The sequence below is a fragment of the Sminthopsis crassicaudata genome, chromosome 4, assembly GCF_048593235.1.
Source record: "Sminthopsis crassicaudata isolate SCR6 chromosome 4, ASM4859323v1, whole genome shotgun sequence".
Lineage (NCBI taxonomy): Eukaryota > Metazoa > Chordata > Mammalia > Dasyuromorphia > Dasyuridae > Sminthopsis > Sminthopsis crassicaudata.
This window is the reverse complement of record NC_133620.1, coordinates 9,893,260-9,911,564: the sequence shown is the minus strand read 5'-3', so window position 1 is coordinate 9,911,564 and position 18,305 is coordinate 9,893,260. Positions and strand designations below refer to the sequence as shown.

Below are 18,305 nucleotides of genomic sequence, written 5' to 3'. Positions count from 1 at the left end.
GCAAAGAGCTAAAGTAGGAGTTAGTAGAGGGAAATGTCAAAGAGGCTGGGAGATGAGAAGTGATTATCATGTGAGGAGGGGAGAAGAGAAAGCTCCAGTGGACAGCCTTGTTGTTCATGACCCACTTGGAGTTGTTTTTTTTTTTTTTTTTTTTGGCAATCCTAGAGTGGATTGGCATTTCCTTCTTCAGCCCATTTTACAAATGAGGAAACTGAGGCAATGAGAGTTAAGTGACTTTAGGGTCACCCAGCTGGTAAGTATCTGATCATTTAAACTCAGGAAGATGAATCTTATTATGGCTAACAAGCCAAACTCTCTGGCATTGCAGAGAAAAAGGCAGAATAACGTTCAAGACCCAGAAAACCAGTGCTTACTAATACACCACCTGATAGTTATAACCATCCTTTCTCATCCCTGAGAAGGGACATGCTCACTGCCGGCTTCCACCCACATTTCAAGAGTTTTCTCTTTAAATTTGTGTTCTTTCTGTAGGAAGAGGGCTCGAGTTGGGATCCGTCGGGAAGAGCTCCTCATCTGCTCCTGTTCTCACCTGCTCTCTCCCTCTTCTTGGTGCTGTGATCTCAGGTAAATCCCAGAACCTCTCTGACCCCCTGCTCCTTCTTCTTAAATAATCACAATAGATAATGGGTATATAATAATGTGCATATATGCTTTGGGTCTCCTTTGACTCCTTCTACCATAAGAGCTTCACCCAGAGGTCATGAGTGTACTATTGAGCCCTAAATGGAAGCTCCAGAATCCTCTTTATCAGGGAGTGAGCCAGAGAACGTTTGTCCGAAATAAAAGTTATCCTTCATCCTTATACTTACACTGTGGGGACTGAGCTAAATGCCATGGGCTGTCTCCTTTCCTCCTTACCCAGAGTGATGCTGAGAGACAGACCCAACCGCCCCTTAAAGACTCATTGCATTCTATCTGCCTTTATCCACAACTAGAATAGGTTGCCATGAAAAGTAATGAGCTCCCCATCAATGAAAGGCTTCAGGAAAAGCTTGGATGATCATCTGTGTAGGATGTGGTAGAGAGATTTCTGCCCACATCTGGATTAGACAAGATGGGGTATCTCAGGTTCCTTCCTGCTCCGAGCTTTGAGGATGTGCTGACCTTCAATACTAGATTCCGGGTCACAATGCATCCTGTCTTAAAGATAGTCTGCTCTTACAGCCAGCAAGCCAATTGGTCTGGAAGCATCCCACTCCTTCACAGGCTCCGGAGGAAAAGGGTCATTACTCTCTGCAAGGGAGCACAGTTACACCAGCTTCAGGTTCCAAGTCAGGGTTCATTAGGTTCCTGTACCATTGAATGAACTTCGAGGTCGGCTTCCCAGGCCCCCAGCAGGAAGGGATCCCAGGATTCATTGGGTGTAAATGAGAACTGCATAAATATTTGTGTGGGAGAAATGTGTGTGAGTGTGTGTGTGTGTATGTGTGTGTGTGTACCTTGAAGGAAGCCACGGAACAGGAGATGAGGCTCTTCCAGGAAATGAGAAAGACCAGGGAAAGTGGCCAGCATTTAGAGATGGGGCTTGTACCATGAACAGGAAGGAGGCTGGTATTGTGGCATTTTAGTGTTTGTGTGATGAGGGGGAAGGGCAGGGAAAGTGTGAAAGGCCTGGAAAAGTCAGGAAGGGACTGGGTTAATAAGGGGTTTTAATGCCAACCAGTAGATTTTATATTGATTCTAAAGGTAATAGGGAGCCATTGACATTTATTGAATGGGAGGAAAGGGGTTGACACATCCGACTTGAGTTTAAGCTTGACTAGTAAGTGTCTGAAGCAAGATTTGAAATCCGGTCCTCCTGACTCTCAAGTCCAGAACCACCTGGCTAACCACGTTTTGTAACCTCAGTTTGGCAAAAGTCGGGTTCACTTGGTCCTTTGGAAGTAAACTTGGGTGTGGAATATTATTGTTCTGTAAGAAATGACCAGCAGGATGATTTCAGAGAGGCCTGGAGAGACTTATATGAACTGATGCTGAGAGAAATGAACAGAACCAGGAGATCATTGTACACTGCATTAAAAAGACTATATGATGATCAATTCTGATAGACGTGGCTTTCTTCAACAATGAGATGAACCAAACCAGTTCCTATTGTCCAGTAAAGAAGAGAGCCATCTACACCCAGAGAGAGAACACTGGGAAATGAGTGTGGACCACAACATAGCATTTCCACTCCTTCTATTGTTCTTTGCTTGCATTATTGTTTTCCTTCTCAGGGTTATTTTTACCTTCTTTCTAGATCTGATTTTTCCTGTGCAACAAGATAACTATATAAATATGTATACATATATTGGATTTAACATATACTTTAACATATTTAACATGTATTGGTCTACCTGCCAGCTAGGGAAGAGGGTGGGGGGAAAGAGGGGAAAAGTTGGAACAGAAGGTTTTGTACTTGTCAATGCTGAAAAATTACCCAGGCAGATGTTTTGTAAATAAAAAGTTATAATAGTAAAATTTAAAAAAAAATTAAAAAGGAAATAAACTTGGATGTAGGAAATAGATTCTGGTCAAGGAATGGAACCCTGGACCTCAGAGGCTCTTCTGAAGGCAAATGTATGGAAAAAATTCAGAGCCTTCTCTTCCAAGAAGGAGAAACCAGAGACAAGACGACATTAGGTCAAACCAACAGCCATTCTCTGGGGAAGAGTGTAGGAAGCAATGATTATGATGGCCCCTTTCCGATAAAGGCTTCCAGGGAGCCAGCTTGGCTCTGAGGGCAGCCAGAATTCCCAGGAAAACAGAGGCAAGCGTTATTCATGGCCTAAGGTTGAGTGTGTCCTATCACATTGTTCAAGTGGAAACCATGTCTCACTGACTTCCAAGGAAGAAGGAACAGGATCAGTCCCCATGACTAATCCAATGTAACCTCCTGATAAAAGAGGCCTATGGCTTGAGCCAATTCCACTGCCAACGGATTCCTCAGGCTTGTTGGAAGACAGCACGGCCTTCACCTGGAATCCTGGACCGGTCTGCCCATTAGGGAATGCACTGGAACCAGCACCTCTAGCCAGCAATTGTTACATTTTCAGTGTGAGCATTTACACCTCAGATATTGGCAAATATTATACAGAATGGGTTTTCCCCCCTCCCTATTCAAGATCATGGACTCTTTAGTGGTCTGTAGACCTCAGATTACTTTTTTATATTTTCCCAATATGATTCATATGGAAATTTGAATGACTTTACATGCATAATGATGGGTATCCTATTGCTTGCCTTCTCAATAATCAGAGAAAGGAGGCAGGAAGAGAGAGAGAGACCAAGACAGATAGAGACAGAGAGAGAAAGGAGAAATTTTAACTCACAATTAAAAAAAAAAAGATATTGCAAATAATTAATTATTTTAAAAGAAAGAGTCACAACATGGAGATATAAAGTTTCATAAAAATGGAAGGAAAAGAAATAAAGGGTAATTATGAGGCAGCTAAGTGATACAGTGGAGAGAGGAAAGAAAGAGCTGAGTTGAAATCTGGCCTCAGACACATATTAGCTGTGTGATCCTGGACAAGTCACTTCATTCTGTTTGCCCCAGTTTTCCTATCTGTAAAATGAGCTGGCGAAGCAAGTGAAAAAGAAAGTCCCAAATAGAGTCACAAAGAGTGGCACACAACAGAAATGACTGAACATCAAAATTATGGAGGAAGGGAGGGATTAGCAAGTGGCTGTATTCATGCAGAAAGCTCCAGCTGAGCTGAATGATAAAGAAAAGTAGGAATTCTAAGAGGTAGCACTTAGGAGACAGGGAGTACATTCCAGGAATGAGGGGAACAGTCCTTGCCAAGCTACAGATGTGGAGGATGAGAGAATAGTTATAAGAAACAGTAAACAGATCAGTTTGATTAGACGTTAGAGTATACGAGGGGAGCGACGAGAAATCTGTCTGGAAAGAGTTTGGAGTCAGAGTCAGAAGGACTTAAAATTCAAAAAGAGGAATGCAGATATTTCTGACAGATAATAAACAGTTGAGGAAGCTTCTTTCTTTTGTTTAGATACAAGTTTGCTTTATTTTGAATTTTAATTAAAGCTTTTTATTTTCAAAATATATGCATGGATAATTTTCAACATTCACCCCTGCTAAACATTGTGTTCTGATTTTTCCCCTCCCTCCCACTTCCTCCCATGGCAAATACCCCAACATATGTTAAACATGTGCAATTCTTCTATACATATTTCCACAAATGACATGCTGCACAAGAAAAATCAGATGAAAAGGGAAAAAATGAGAAAGAAAACAAAATGCAAACAAACAACAACAAAAAAATGAAAATGCTATCTTGTGATTCACGGTCCTCTCTAGGTACAGATGGCTCTCTTCATCACAAGACCATTGGAACTGACTTGAATCACCTCCTTGTTGAAGAGAGCCACGTCCATCAGAATTGATCATTGTATATTCTTGTTGTTGCCATGTACAAAGATCTCCTGGTTCTGCTCATTTCACTCAGCATCAGTTCATGTCAGTCTCTCCAGGCCTTTCTGAAATCATCCTGCTGGTCATTTCTTACAAAACAATAATATTCCATAACATTCATATACCATAACTTATTCAGCCATTCTCCAGCTGATGGGCATCCACTCAGTTCCCAGTTTCTGGCCACTACAAAGAGTGCTGCCACAAACATTCTTGCACATGTGGGTCTCTTCCTCTCCTTTATGATCTATTTGGGATGCAGGCTCAGTACAGACTGCTAGGTCAAAGGGGATGCAGTTTGTGTCATGGCCCTTTGGGCACTAAGGAAGCTTCTTTCTAAAGGAACAAGTGCCTAATATGTGTTTTAAACATATTCATTTGGCATTTCTGTAGAGAACAGGTCAGAGAAGGAACAGATTAGAGACAGAGAAATTAAGGAGGAGGCTGATAATTGTTGAGGCAAAAAGTAGAGTTTGGCTGAGAGAAGGGAGGAGAGGTTACGGATGAGAGTTTGAGGACAGTTGTATGGAGTAAAGGTTTTTTAAGTCTATGTTCTATTATTTCAACCACACTCTTATATTAGCCCACTATGGAAATGAATCCTGAAGTAAACCATAGCACTCTGGGAATGATGGATGATATAGAGACCATAAGTCAGCCCACAAATATTTATCAAGCACCTACTATGTGCCAGTCCCCTCTCTCAAAGAGCTCACAATCTAAAATGAGAGACAACATTCAGATAACTATAATTATATACAAACTCTGTGTGTGTCCATATACATGTAAATTAGAGATCATTAACAAAAGAAAGACATTAGCATTAAGGAGAATGGGGGAAGCTTTTGGAAGGGGTAGGGTTTAATTGAAATGTGAAGAAAGGAAAGTCAAGAGAAAGAAGAGATGAGAAGGGAGAAAAGTCCCAACATGGGGACAGCCAATGAAAATGCTGGTTCCAGAAAGTCAGGAGTCTTGTGTGTGAAGAACAGCAGAGAAGCCAGTGTTGTTGGACAGAAGAGAAGGTAGAGGAGTCTAAGGTATAATAAGACTGAAAAGTTAGGAAGGGGCCAGGTGATAAAAAGCTTTGAATGGCAGAGGATATTATATTTGATCCTAGACATAACAGGGAACCATTGGAGTTGGTTAAATAAGGAGTTGACATGGTTAAACTGGGGCTTTAAGAATCACTTTGGCGGCTGAATGGAGGATGCACTGGAGCAGGGAGAGTCTAGAGGCAGGCCGACCCAACAGCAGGATATTACTATAGTCCAGAGGTGAGCTTTTTCACCAAAAGGATGGCAATGTCAGAGGAGAGAAAGGGGCATTTTTAGACAGACTGCGGGTGAAATTCACAAGAAAGGCTACAGGAGTGAAATCCAGAAGAGGCTGCAGGGGTGAAATTCACTGCATAGGCTGCAAGGATGAAATTCACTGCATAGGCTGCAAGGGTGAAATTCACTGCATAGGCTGCAAGGATGAAATTCACTGCATAGGCTGCAAGGGTGAAATTCACTGCATAGGCTGCAGGGGTGAAATTCACTGCATAGGCTGCAAGGATGAAATTCACTGCATAGGCTGCAGGGGTGAAATTCACTGCATAGGCTGCAAGGGTGAAATTCACTGCATAGGCTGCAAGGATGAAATTCACTGCATAGGCTGCAAGGGTGAAATTCACTGCATAGGCTGCAAGGGTGAAATTCACTGCATAGGCTGCAGGGGTGAAATTCACTGCATAGGCTGCAGGGGTGAAATTCACTGCATAGGCTGCAGGGGTGAAATTCACTGCATAGGCTGCAGGGGTGAAATTCACTGCATAGGCTGCAAGGGTGAAATTCACTGCATAGGCTACAAGGATGAAATTCACTGCATAGGCTGCAGGGGTGAAATTCACTGCATAGGCTGCAGGGGTGAAATTCACTGCATAGGCTGCAGGGGTGAAATTCACTGCATAGGCTGCAGGGGTGAAATTCACTGCATAGGCTGCAGGGGTGAAATTCACTGCATAGGCTGCAGGGGTGAAATTCACTGCATAGGCTGCAGGGGTGAAATCCACAGGAGAGGCTGCAGGAGTGAAATCCACAAAAGGCTGTGCAGGTGGTGAAATGCATAGGAGAGGCTGCAGGGGATTTATGAAGTAGTGAATTCTTACGCCAAAAGCTGGGGTCTTTGGATTTGTCAAAGGCTAGATTACTGTAATCATTGACTATTTTTTCTTGTGAACCTAACCTATTCCTCTGATTTACCAGTTATTTCTTAGCCAGTACCAAACGGTTTTGATGACTGTGGCTTTGTAATATAGTGTTAGGTCTGGCACAGCTAGGCCACCTTCAATGGTATTTTTTTTTCATTAATTCCCTTGAAATTCTTGACATTTTGTTCTTCCAGATGAACTTTGTTATTATTTTTTTCTAGATCTGTCAAATAATTTCCTGGGGATGCTCCCTGCTCTCCAGCAGCCCATATTCTGCTGAGGGTGTAGAGAGATGGAAAATGAAATAGATGAGTCAGTATAATAAAGATAGGGCTCAGTGGGGAAAAATGAGAGATCCAGATAAAATGCTCAGGGGCGGCTTTAAGAGGAAGAGAACACTTTGATCTAGGGGTCCAGGAAAGGCTTCATGAACGAGGAGGTCCCTGAACAGTCTTGATGGAAGAGAAAAGTACTGAAAAGTGAATGTAAAGGAACATAGACCATGTGGAGTCTACCTGTACAAATGTGAGAGAGCATGTCAAGGGAGTAGTTAGGAGTCCAGGCTGACTTCAGCGGAGAGCATGTGAAGGCAGAAATTCAATTCAATTCAACATTTACTCTGATTTGACATAAAACCAGGCCATTTCCGGGGGTCCTTGGAAGGGCAAGGCTGCCAATGGCTGCTTGTCAAAAGACTGAAGTATACGCATTCATTTTCTGTCTCTATGTTGGGGGGGCACTGTGTATCTGTGTGGCTGTCTTTCTCCATGTGCTTGTCTCTCTATGTCTGGGTCTCTTTGTCTCTTTTTCTGTGGGTCTCTCTGACTTTCTCCTTTTATCTCTGTGAGTCTCTGTCTCTGTGTGTGTCTCTGTTTTTCTCTTTCTGTCTCTATTTGTCTGTCTTCATCTCTGCCTCTTTCTATGTCCATGTGTCTCTCTTCCCTATCCTCCCTCTCTCATTCTAGGTATTAGTATCTTTTCTTAGAAAATTATCTTGTATTTTTTTTCATGTATTTGGAAAAAGAAAATATTACTAAATAAATAAATAAACTTTTGCACATTGGCTAACCACTAACAAGCCACAGAAGCTCTCTCAGTCTCACTTTCTCATCTGTAAAATGGGGGTAACAATATATGCAGCACTTACCTACGGGGATATTGTGAGAATCCAATGAGGACCCCAGGCAGTCCATTAGGGGACTCCCCTCATTGCTCCCAATTACATGTATAAAACACTACAGAGTTTCTAAAGCGCTGTGTGTATACAGCTGAGGAGCTCTTCATCTCTGGCCTCAAACACTTAATAGCTGTGTGTCTTTTTATCTGCCTTGGTTTCCTTGCCTATAAAATGTGGATTAAAACAGCCTGTACCTGCCAAGGTCTCTACAAGGATCAGAATAACTAATAAATATGGATTAATGAGCATAATCTCAAGGTTTGCTATAAGGTATACAGTTATATGATTATATATGCTATTGGTCATTGTACATGACCATACAAATGTCAGTCAGTTGTCCCTATCCCTTATTATTATTATTATTATTATTATTATTATTATTATTATTATTATTATTATTATTATTATTATTATTATTTTCAGTCACTTGTGTTGTTAGGTGATTAATGCTTTTGAATTCAGGTCACCTCCAGTTTGCTCATGAAGCATCAACTTCAGTTCTGCCTTCCACCCCAACCCTCCCCTGAGTTTCCCCAGAAATCCGCTGGTGTTTGTAATTCCCTTTCAGTCCCTGGGATCTGGTTCTTGCCTCAGCTCCTCCCCCCAAGTGACCCATTTCTGTCTGACAGCTGCTTCATCAGGCGTATCTGGGAACTGGACCAGTGGGGTGATGTGACTGACAGTGGGGACCTCCTTCCCCCTCTTCTTTCTAGCTGGGACATGAGAGGATACCCAAATGGGTGAAGACTCCCTCCCAGAAGCAGCTGCTGAGCTCAGCTGAGTTCCCTGAGGAAATGTTTTTTTTTTTCCTTCCCTTCTCAACCTCTGGAAGATGAAAGAAGCTGAGCTTTCCCATTGCCTACAAGTAACAGGTGTCCTCCTGAAGCTCTAACTGGCTCTTCCTTTGTGTGTCTCTCTTAGATGAGGGGCCAGGTGAAAGTTTCAGGGGTTGGGTTTTCCCAACTAATTTATCACGCCTTGGCTCCTTGCCAGCCAATGTCCTGAGGGCTGAGGATACAAGTCTTCCAACAGAAGAGACAGTGTGTGAATATAGAAGTGAACATAGAGTCTAGATCTAGATCTCTTTACTGGTTTCTCTATCCATATCTCTATAAGTGTGTATAGATATGTGCATATGTTTGCGTGCACGTACTCACATGCAGACACACAAAGTAATTACAACAGAAGACAGCAGCGAATGGAGGGTCTCACGTAGGAGGAGGTACCTGAGCGAACTTAGAAACAAATGAACAAATATAGACATAAAAGAAACAAGGGGGTACATTACAGCCACGAGGCACGTTTCTTTCATGTGCTAGGTGATTTATATTTCCTGATAATAACTGCTAATTTATATTATTTGACCATTTATCAGGTGGAGAATGGTTTTTGTTCTCTTATATTTGGGTCAGTTTCCTAATACAGGGCAGCTCACTAGTCTTAGTCAAAACTCAAATTGTTTTAAATGGCACTAATACTTTTGGGACACTATATATATATATATATATATATACACACATATACACACATTATATATATATATATATACACATATACACACATTATATATATATATATATATATATATACACATATACACACATTATATATATATATATATATACACATATACACACATTATATATATATATATATATATATATATATATATATATATATATATATATATATATATATATAAATCTTTGCCACAAATTTTTCTGATAAAAATTTGATATCCAAGATTATATATAATATATACTATATATAATCTTGGATATCAAATTTTTATCAGAAAAATTTGTGGCAAAGATTTTCCTCTCCATTAACAGTTTCTTCCACCTAATTTTAATTGCATTGTTTTTTGTTTTTAAGTTTTCAATTTTGGTTGTTCAAACATTTATTTCCCATGATGCTCTCTTTTTGTCTGATAAGAAATTATTGATGGGTTGTAAGATATTCCTAAAGTGCTTAGCACCGTGACTGCCACATAATAGGTGCTATATAAATGTTCATTCCCTTCCCCTCTCCATCCATATTTGTGAAAGATATCACCTTCCTAACTCCTTTATTTATGATGTGACCTTTAAAATGAAAGTCACGCGACCATTTGGAGCTTATTGTGTGAGATAGCAATCTAAGATTCTAAACCTTTGTTCCCACATCTGTAAAATCATGGTGTGTAGTAGCTACCATCTTGTCCAGCTCAAAATCCATAGCCCTGTGATGTAATTTTTGTCAATTGATTTCCAATTATCAAAGAATTTCAGCTGAATGATGAGACCTTATCTTGGGAGCAGAGATCTTCAGGTTTATCAGACAATGTTGTATTATTTTCAATTGCCTTTGTCTCTGTTCCATCCATCAGTTCCTCCTATTGCCACATTAACTAGAAGCCTTAAATCTTAAAGTGTTATCACTCTATTTTTACAGAGGTAGAGTGTCTGGGACTAGGAAAGGGGTGGGTCTGCTACAAGGTGCCATGATGGTTGCAGCTAGTGTTCACTTCCAGCTGCCTCATCTTAGGAAGACCACTGAGAGAGTTCTCAGAAAAAAAGTAGGATTGGAGGCTATTCTAAAGAACTGGGCAAGTTTAGTCTGCAGAAAAGGTGAAAATTTATCAAGGATTCTAGGGATTATCATGTGGAAGAGGGATCGGATCTGTTTTGTTTGCCCCCAGAGGGCAGTGCCATGGCAATAACAATAACAACAACATTAATAATAAGGATAATGATTAACTGTTATGTAGGTTTTAAGTATTATAAAACACTTGATTCCCCAACCAATTAATCAATATTATTTAATTTGATCCAGGGAGGTAGATGCTATTATAAAGGAGATTTTCCAGAGGAGGAAACTAAGGCTGTGAGAGGGAAAGTGTCTGAAGTAAGATTTAAACTCAAGTTTTCCTGACTCCAAGCTCAGCTATTCACTCCGCCATGTTGCTTCTGCAAATTGAAAAGAGGCAGATTTATCTGGGATGTGAAGAGAAATTTCATAACTATGAAATTCTGTGTTGACTGCCTCTGTGGTTTTCTGGCAAAGTCTTCAAGTGGCTCCCTAGTGATCTTTAAGAAAAGTCTGGACGGCTGCCCATTGGATATGTTGGAAGGGAGATTGTTGTTCAGGTAGGAGCTGGCCTAGTTAGCTAATACAATCCCTTTATTCCTCCCTAAATGATTCCCTTTCTCACCACAAGAACGATTCCAAACCTTTCTTCCCTCCTCCAGGCCCCCCAGACTATTCTTCCACCTCACTCTTAGCTGAGGACTTTACTTTCTTGAGAACTGAGATCATTCACCAGGAGTCTTTCTTCTTCTTATCTCACATCTCAAATCTTGACAGCTTTTTCCATTCTCTTCTCCAATATCTGACAAGGAGATCTTGGCTAATGACTATCCTCCATAGCACACTTAATCCCATACTCTCCTGTAGACTGTAACCACAATCATCCCTCTGCCCAAACCTAGAATCTTTCCCCACCTATATAATATATAACTTTTGCTATAGTCTACCATCCTCTCAAGCCCTTGCTTGATATGTCCCCTCAGCCAAACACCCTGAAAAAGAAAACTCCCTTCATTGCCTCCACTTTTAGCCCTTGTGCTCACTCCATCTGTCTTCAGATCTCATCTTTCAACAGAAACACCCTTGAAAGTTATCAGAGTTTTCATTTCCCAACCTAATGGTCTTTCCTTAGACCTACTACTGAATCCTTCGAGACCTCCCGGCTGCATGTGACATCATTGCTCAGAATGTGTTCTTCTTGGATAGGCTCCTCTCTGGGGTTTTTATGAGACTTTTCCCTCTTGGATCTTCTTCCTGTCTGATTCATCCTTCCTGGATTCTTCTGTTAACTCATTATTCATATCGATCCCCATAGCTGCAGGTGTTCCCCCCACTTCTGACCTCCTTTTTCCTTTTTTTCTTTTCTGCACTCTCGGTACCCTCATTAGCTCCTGTGATGCATGCAGATATTCTCAGATATGGAGATCCAGCCAGTCTCTCCCCTTCTGTTTTAGTCCCCTCTCACCAATTGTCTATTGGATATTTCAGAATGGATGTGCCAGAGTCATCTTAAAGTGAATATTTCCAAAAGCAAACTCATCATTCTTCCCCTTCAAACTTCCCTCCTACTATGGGGGACCCCACCATTCGGCCAGTCTTTCTAGGCTATTATCTTGTACTCCCGTGATCTTTCACCCCACATATCCCTTTGGGTGCCAAAGCTTACCACATCTCCCTTTACCACATTTCTTACATATGATCCCTTATGTGCATCCACAGCTGCCACCTTAAATCAGGCTCTCATCAACACTCCTGGAAATTATTGCAACAGATTCTTAATTAGTCTCATTGCTTCCATTTTCTCCCTACTCTAGTCCAGCCTACACAATAGTGCAAAGTGATTTTCCTTGAGAGTAGATCTGATCATAAGACTCCCCTACTCAGTGAATTCTGGGGGTTCTCGAATGCCTCTAGAACCACAAATAGGCTTTTCTGTCTGGCTTCAGTCTACCTTTCAAGCCTCCAGGAATATTCACCCCCCACATACTCCAGTACAGTCAAACCATCCTTGCTCTGCTGCACACAGTCTTTATTCCATCTCTGTGCCTTTCCTTTGGCCATCCCCTCCCCACCATGCCCGAAGTGACTTCTCCCTTCTGCCTCTGAGATGCAGCTCAAGCAGCATCTTCCTCATGAAGCCTTTCATAAGAATGCTGGCATCCTCCTCTCCCAGCCACCTCGTACTTAATTGCTTTGTATGTCTTTGTATATATTCAATTTATTTTTTTATATTGTATGTATTTATATATTACATATGTGTATCTGTATATATATATATTATACAAAAATTACATTGAGTATAATTATAGTCCATTGCCTGACATATGATAAATACATAACAAATGTTCTATCATCTATCATTGATCTAAAAATCATCCATCTCTATCTCTATCTCTATTATGTCATTTACCTATCAATTGATCATCTAGCTATCATCTTTCTATTATCTATCATTTATCAATAAATCATTCATCTATGTATATGTATATCTCCATCTGACTATCTATCCATTCATCCATCCATCATCTATTTCCTCCCTCCCTCTCTCCCTCTCTCTCTCTTTCTCTCTCTTCTCTTTCTCCCTTTCTCTCTCTCTCTTTTTCCCCTTTCTCCCTTTCTCTCTCTCTCTTTCTTCCCTTTCTCCCTTTCTCTCTCTCTCTCTCTCTCTCTCTCTCTCTCTCTCTCTCTCTCTCTCTCTCTCTCTCTCTCTCTCCCCTCTCTCTCTTTCTCTCTCTCTCTCTCTCTCTCTTCCCTTTCTCCCTTTCTCTCTCTCTCTTCCCTTTCTCCCTTTCTCTCTCTCTCTTTCTTCCCTTTCTCCCTTTCTCTCTCTCTCTTTCTTCCCTTTCTCCCTTTCTCTCTCTCTCTCTCTCTCTCTCTCTCTCTCTCTCTCTCTCTCTCTCTCTCTCTCTCTCTCCCCTCTCTCTCTTTCTCTCTCTTTCTCTCTCTCTTCCCTTTCTCCCTTTCTCTCTCTCTCTTCCCTTTCTCTCTCTCTCTTTCTCTCTCTCTCTTCCCTTTCTCCCTTTCTCTCTCTCTCTTCCCTTTCTCTCTCTCTCTCTTTTTTCCCTTTCTCCCTTTCTCTCTCTCTCTCTTTCTTCCCTTTCTCCCTTTCTCTCTCTCTCTCTCTCTCTCTCTCTCTCTCTCTCTCTCTCTCTCTCTCTCTCTCTGTCTCCTCTCTCTCTTTCTCTCTCTCTTCCCTTTCTCCCTTTCTCTCTCTCTTTCTCTCTCTTTCTCTCTCTCTTCCCTTTCTCCCTTTCTCTCTCTCTCTCTCTTCCCTTTCTCCCTTTCTCTCTCTCTCTCTCTTTCTTCCCTTTCTCCCTTTCTCTCTCTCTCTCCTCTCTCTCTTTCTCTCTCTTCCTCTCTCTCTCTCTTCCCTTTCTCCCTTTCTCTCTCTCTTTCTTCCCTTTCTCCCTTTCTCTCTCTCCCTCTCTCCATCTCTCTGTCTCTTTCTTTCTCTTTCTTCTTGTTGTTTCCCTCTTCAGAATGGAGCTATTTGAAGGAGAGATTATTTCCTTCTTTCTCTGTATCCCCAGGGTTAAATCCCTGCTATATAAAAAAAACCACTTCATAAATGTTTGGGGAATTGATTGATTTCAATTCTGAGATTCTATGATTCAGTCACTATTGATGTTCTAAATGATGTGTTTCCTTCTGTACCGGTCAGAAAATATTGTGGGATTGGAGCGTGGGCTGGAATCACCGGGACCAAATAAGGCTTGTTTTAGCTTCAAATCACTGACTGGTTCTTCAGGGAGGTCAGGATGTTCTGAAGTGCAATGAGAAAGGAAATCTTGCTGTCAAATACACCTTGTTCTTCTCGACTTGTGACAGCAGAAGCTGACTCTTCAGCCTCTCCGGGGGAGGCTAGGGAAAGGGTCAGGACACATGATAGTACAATCCAGCCTGTCCCTTGCTCCTGGCACAAAGACCCAAACAAACTCATCTCTCATTTTCAAGCAGCCTGCTGACTGGAGTACAGATCTACAAAAGGGAGCATCAGCTGTTTGTGAGATGATAATAAATAAGTGAAAGGGACTTGCTGCCGTTATAAACCTGAGTAGAATTCCATCTCCAGGACTTCCTAGCTGTGGCCAAGGGCATGTCACTTAAGCCTCTGAGTCTCAGTTTCTCTGTCTGTAAAATGAGCATGTAAGGCTAGATGTCCTTTGGGGTCCATTCCAATCTAGACTGATGAGCTTTCAAACAAGGGCAGCATTAGAATGATTCTGTTTGACCTTCCAAGGCTCCCCTGTATTTGTTTTTTATTCTTATTTAACAGGCAGGCAGGTAGATGTCTTCCTGGATAGAGCTGGCCCTATCTATGACCCTGGCCAAGTCCATTTTCATTCATCAGAGGAGGAATTCCATTTTTGCATGGACCTTGAGGCCCCTTCCAAATCCAATTTCGTGATTCTACCGAGTCAACTCATTTATTAAGTACTTACTGTGTGCCAAGGCTAGGAATATAGATACAAGCAGACAGAAAGACAGCTCCTTCCTCTAAGGAGCTTACTTATACTCTCAAGAGAGCTGAGAGGGGGATCCATCTCCATCTTTCATTCCAATAGGCCAGAAGAACAGGGAATGCTTTATTCACTTTTCATTCATATATTCAGGCAATAAACACAATAAACGACCTACTATGTGCAAGAATTTGTGCTAAATTCTGAGGGAGTCTATAAGTAAGGATTGTCCTATAAATAAAAAGTGATGGAGATACTGTTTGCTTGAGCCAACATGGGAGTTTTGGAGAAACCAGGCAAGCAGAGAGGGAGACCATGGGACCAGGAGGATAGTCTGTGAAGTTCTAGCCCGGAATCCCCTTATCCTCTCCCCAACTCCAGACTATTTTGCTGCTAAATGGAGTTGGCAGAAGTCGTGCTGCCATCCTGCCCACGTTAATTAGCTCATTTCCCCGGGGACCTTGGCAGAAGGCAGTCTGCCTTCATTGATTATTTCCTCAATGCCCAAATCAAGCAGAGACTGGACAACCATTTGTGTGGTGTGTCAGGGTGGGGAGTTACGCTCATTCCCGTATGAGACCCTTTAAAATTCTCAAGTTCTGTGTTCTGACCCTGCTTTGAGGAATGATAAAAAGGCAGGTTAACTTCTCCCAGAGTGCCCTGCTCCATGTAACAGACTCATTTCCATAGCCACCTAGAACCAAAAAAAAAAAAAAAATGGTGCCTTCTGCTAAAGCAGCATTTGTAAGATTTTTCCTACAACTCCCCTGTCTCCTCATTGGGTTTGTGGGAAGGGTCATGCTTTAACTCAGACTGAGGGGAACTGTGTGCCCTGTTCCCTGGGTCCTTCCTCCTCCTCTCAGGCTTCCAGCCCTGTCTCTTGGTATGTTCAATAAACCACTCCTAGGGCCTGTCTGTCAGCTCTGGCCTGCCAAGGGGGGCTGCCCCCCGGGCAAAGGCAGCCACCTCCCCCGGGACTTCCTGTACTGAGCGGGCTGTACCTGCAGCAGGAGATGAGGTGGGGCTCTCCCTGGAGCTGTCACGTCTCGGACTGCAGCACGCCTCGTTCTTGGGATAATGGAGGGTTTCATGGAGTGCCGGGGTCCAGATTCCTGCCCCTTGGCTTGGCAGGCAGCCAGCTGGTGAGTGTGAGGGTAGTGTTCATGTCTCAGGGAGGGCTCTGGGGCGTTACATGGGATCATAAAGCCACACGGGACCCGGAATGTCAGCGAGACACTTTACTGGGGAGTGAACCCCCAAATAAGGGGAGTGACTGGATCAGGAAGATCCTTCCCTCCTGATTAAGTGGAAAAGCAGCAACTTAAACTCACATCCTGAAGCCTCCATCTCCATTTCTCATTCCAATATGCCAGAAGAACAGGGAATGCTTTATTCATTTTTCATTCATAGATGAAGGCAATAAATATGATAAATCGCCTACTGTGTGCAAGAATGTGTGCTAGACTCCAAGGGAGTCTATAAATAATTGTTCCTTTCTTTCAAGGAGCTCACACTGTAGGGGTAAGGAGATAGAATGCAAAATGGAATTTGGTGAGAATCAAAAAAGTTAACAATCGCTAGGAGATCTAATTGCCCCTTGACTACAAGAGAACACGGGCTTGTTTTTGTTTGGTTGTTTTATAGCCAGATCACTGTGAGTGTATAGTTCTGGGCACATAGTAGGTGCTTAATAAACACGAATGTAGTATGCTGGAGCACAGTGCTCAGCGCGTTGTTTGGGCTCCATTCATTCCTGCTGAATGTCTGTGGCCATTCGTTTTCCTTTCTGGCCCTTGCTTTCTCCTTTGTAAAGTGAAGGGAAGGTCTCAGAATAATAACCACCAGCATTTCTTAAGATTCCAGGCTTTGAAGCTAGAAAAGAGCAGATTTGGCAAAGGATTGACTGCGTGGGATGAGTGTGGGTGAGGAGACAGGGATGAATCACCTTCAGGACTTGGGTCACAGGGAGGAAAGTAGAAATGGCAGAATGGAGAAGAGAAGTTGGGGGGAAGAGACAATTCTGTCTGTCTCAGTTAAAGGTCAAAGGCTTTGGCCTGGCATCCAATAGCACGAAGGTCCTCCCGGGGGGATCTACGGTCCGGGCCCAGCATCAGGACCTGGTGTTCTCTGAGGTGCCTCAGGATTGAGTCTTTGATCAATGACCAATGAACACTCTTGAGTTTCCTTTTCCTCCTTCCTGGTACTGAGGAGATTGGATCAGATGACCCAAACCCTTTTCAGATCCAGAGCCATGATCCCCTCACCAGGCTGGAGGCCCCCCGGGTATGAGCGTGGATCTTGGAGGGAGAGCATCTCTGGCGCCGACCTCCCCTCTGGGCCTCTCCATAAGGGCAGAATAATGTCCTTTCCCACCCTCATCTAATATCCTTTGATCATATTCTCCAGTGACTGATTTTCTCTAGCTCCAATCTGTTCCTTCCCAATAGTTAATAAGCAGGGATAGTAAGAATAAAAATAATTTTATTAAAATAAAATAACAAAAATATACCTGTTATATATTATATAAATATTATATTTGTATTGATTATATTATACTGATATTATGATGATATTCTTATCAATATAATGATAAAATAATAAGCAGTCTCAAGATAATAATAGCCAGCATTCATTAATGTTTACGACTTACAAAGCACTTTACATACAATTCCAAGGCTTTGCTATCTGGTTTTTATACAACCCCCTACCTGCAATGATTCAAGGAATGAATAAATTAATAACAATAATAATAATTAATATTAACTAAGTCCAATTTTGTCGTTCAATCTACTCTACCCCATTGTTTCTAAGAGAAGAAATAAAAACGACGATAATCCTATTTATATGGAAGTGAAGTTAAACTGGCATACTGAGCCTTCTCTATCTAAATGGAAACCCTGTCTCTGGCTGTAGAGATAATTTGACCTGCTCTTTATCTCTGTGACCCTCCCCTTCCTCTCCTTTCCCTTTCTCCTTTCCCCTCCTTTCTCTCAGTCCCCACAGGATATCTCACTTAGTGTATCCTATCTATTGCATCTGTGGGTGCAATGCCCAGAGAAATGCAAACTTTTAATCTCTGAAATTTCCCAGGTGTCTTAGAGTTCAGAGGTTAGATTTCTTTCTTAAGGACCAGGCCTTAAACCCAAATCATTCTGACTCTGTGGATTGGTCAACAATAGATCCCAGACCAAGCCCCAGTTAGTTGATCATTGTTTGGATTCAGAGTGAATGTAAATGGTAGAAACACAGAGGGCCTTCCCCTTCTAGACTGATTTATTTTTATTATTATTTTTTGTTTTGTTTTATTGCTTTTTTTTTTTTTTTTGCTACGTAAAAGAGTCCATTTTCTGCCTCATTTCTTACCTAGTCCTAATTTGTGAATGGCCGTCGTTTCAGTCAAACTGAGACCTATTGGAGACCTTAGCTTAAAAGGGGAAGTTCTCCCATTGCATCCAAGGCCATCTCCAGTCA

The 18,305-nt window shown here is 42.0% G+C and overlaps 1 long non-coding RNA gene across 1 annotated transcript in view; it reads right to left on the bottom strand.

Annotated features, from left to right (window-relative positions):
* Positions 1 to 651: 651 nt before the first annotated feature.
* LOC141540494 (uncharacterized) overlaps positions 652 to 18,305 on the bottom strand; it is a 40,255-nt gene continuing 22,601 nt past the window's right edge. Inside the window, exon 2 of the long non-coding RNA XR_012481549.1 lies at positions 652 to 1,254. This is a non-coding gene — a long non-coding RNA (uncharacterized LOC141540494). The remainder of the gene's footprint in view (positions 1,255 to 18,305) is intronic.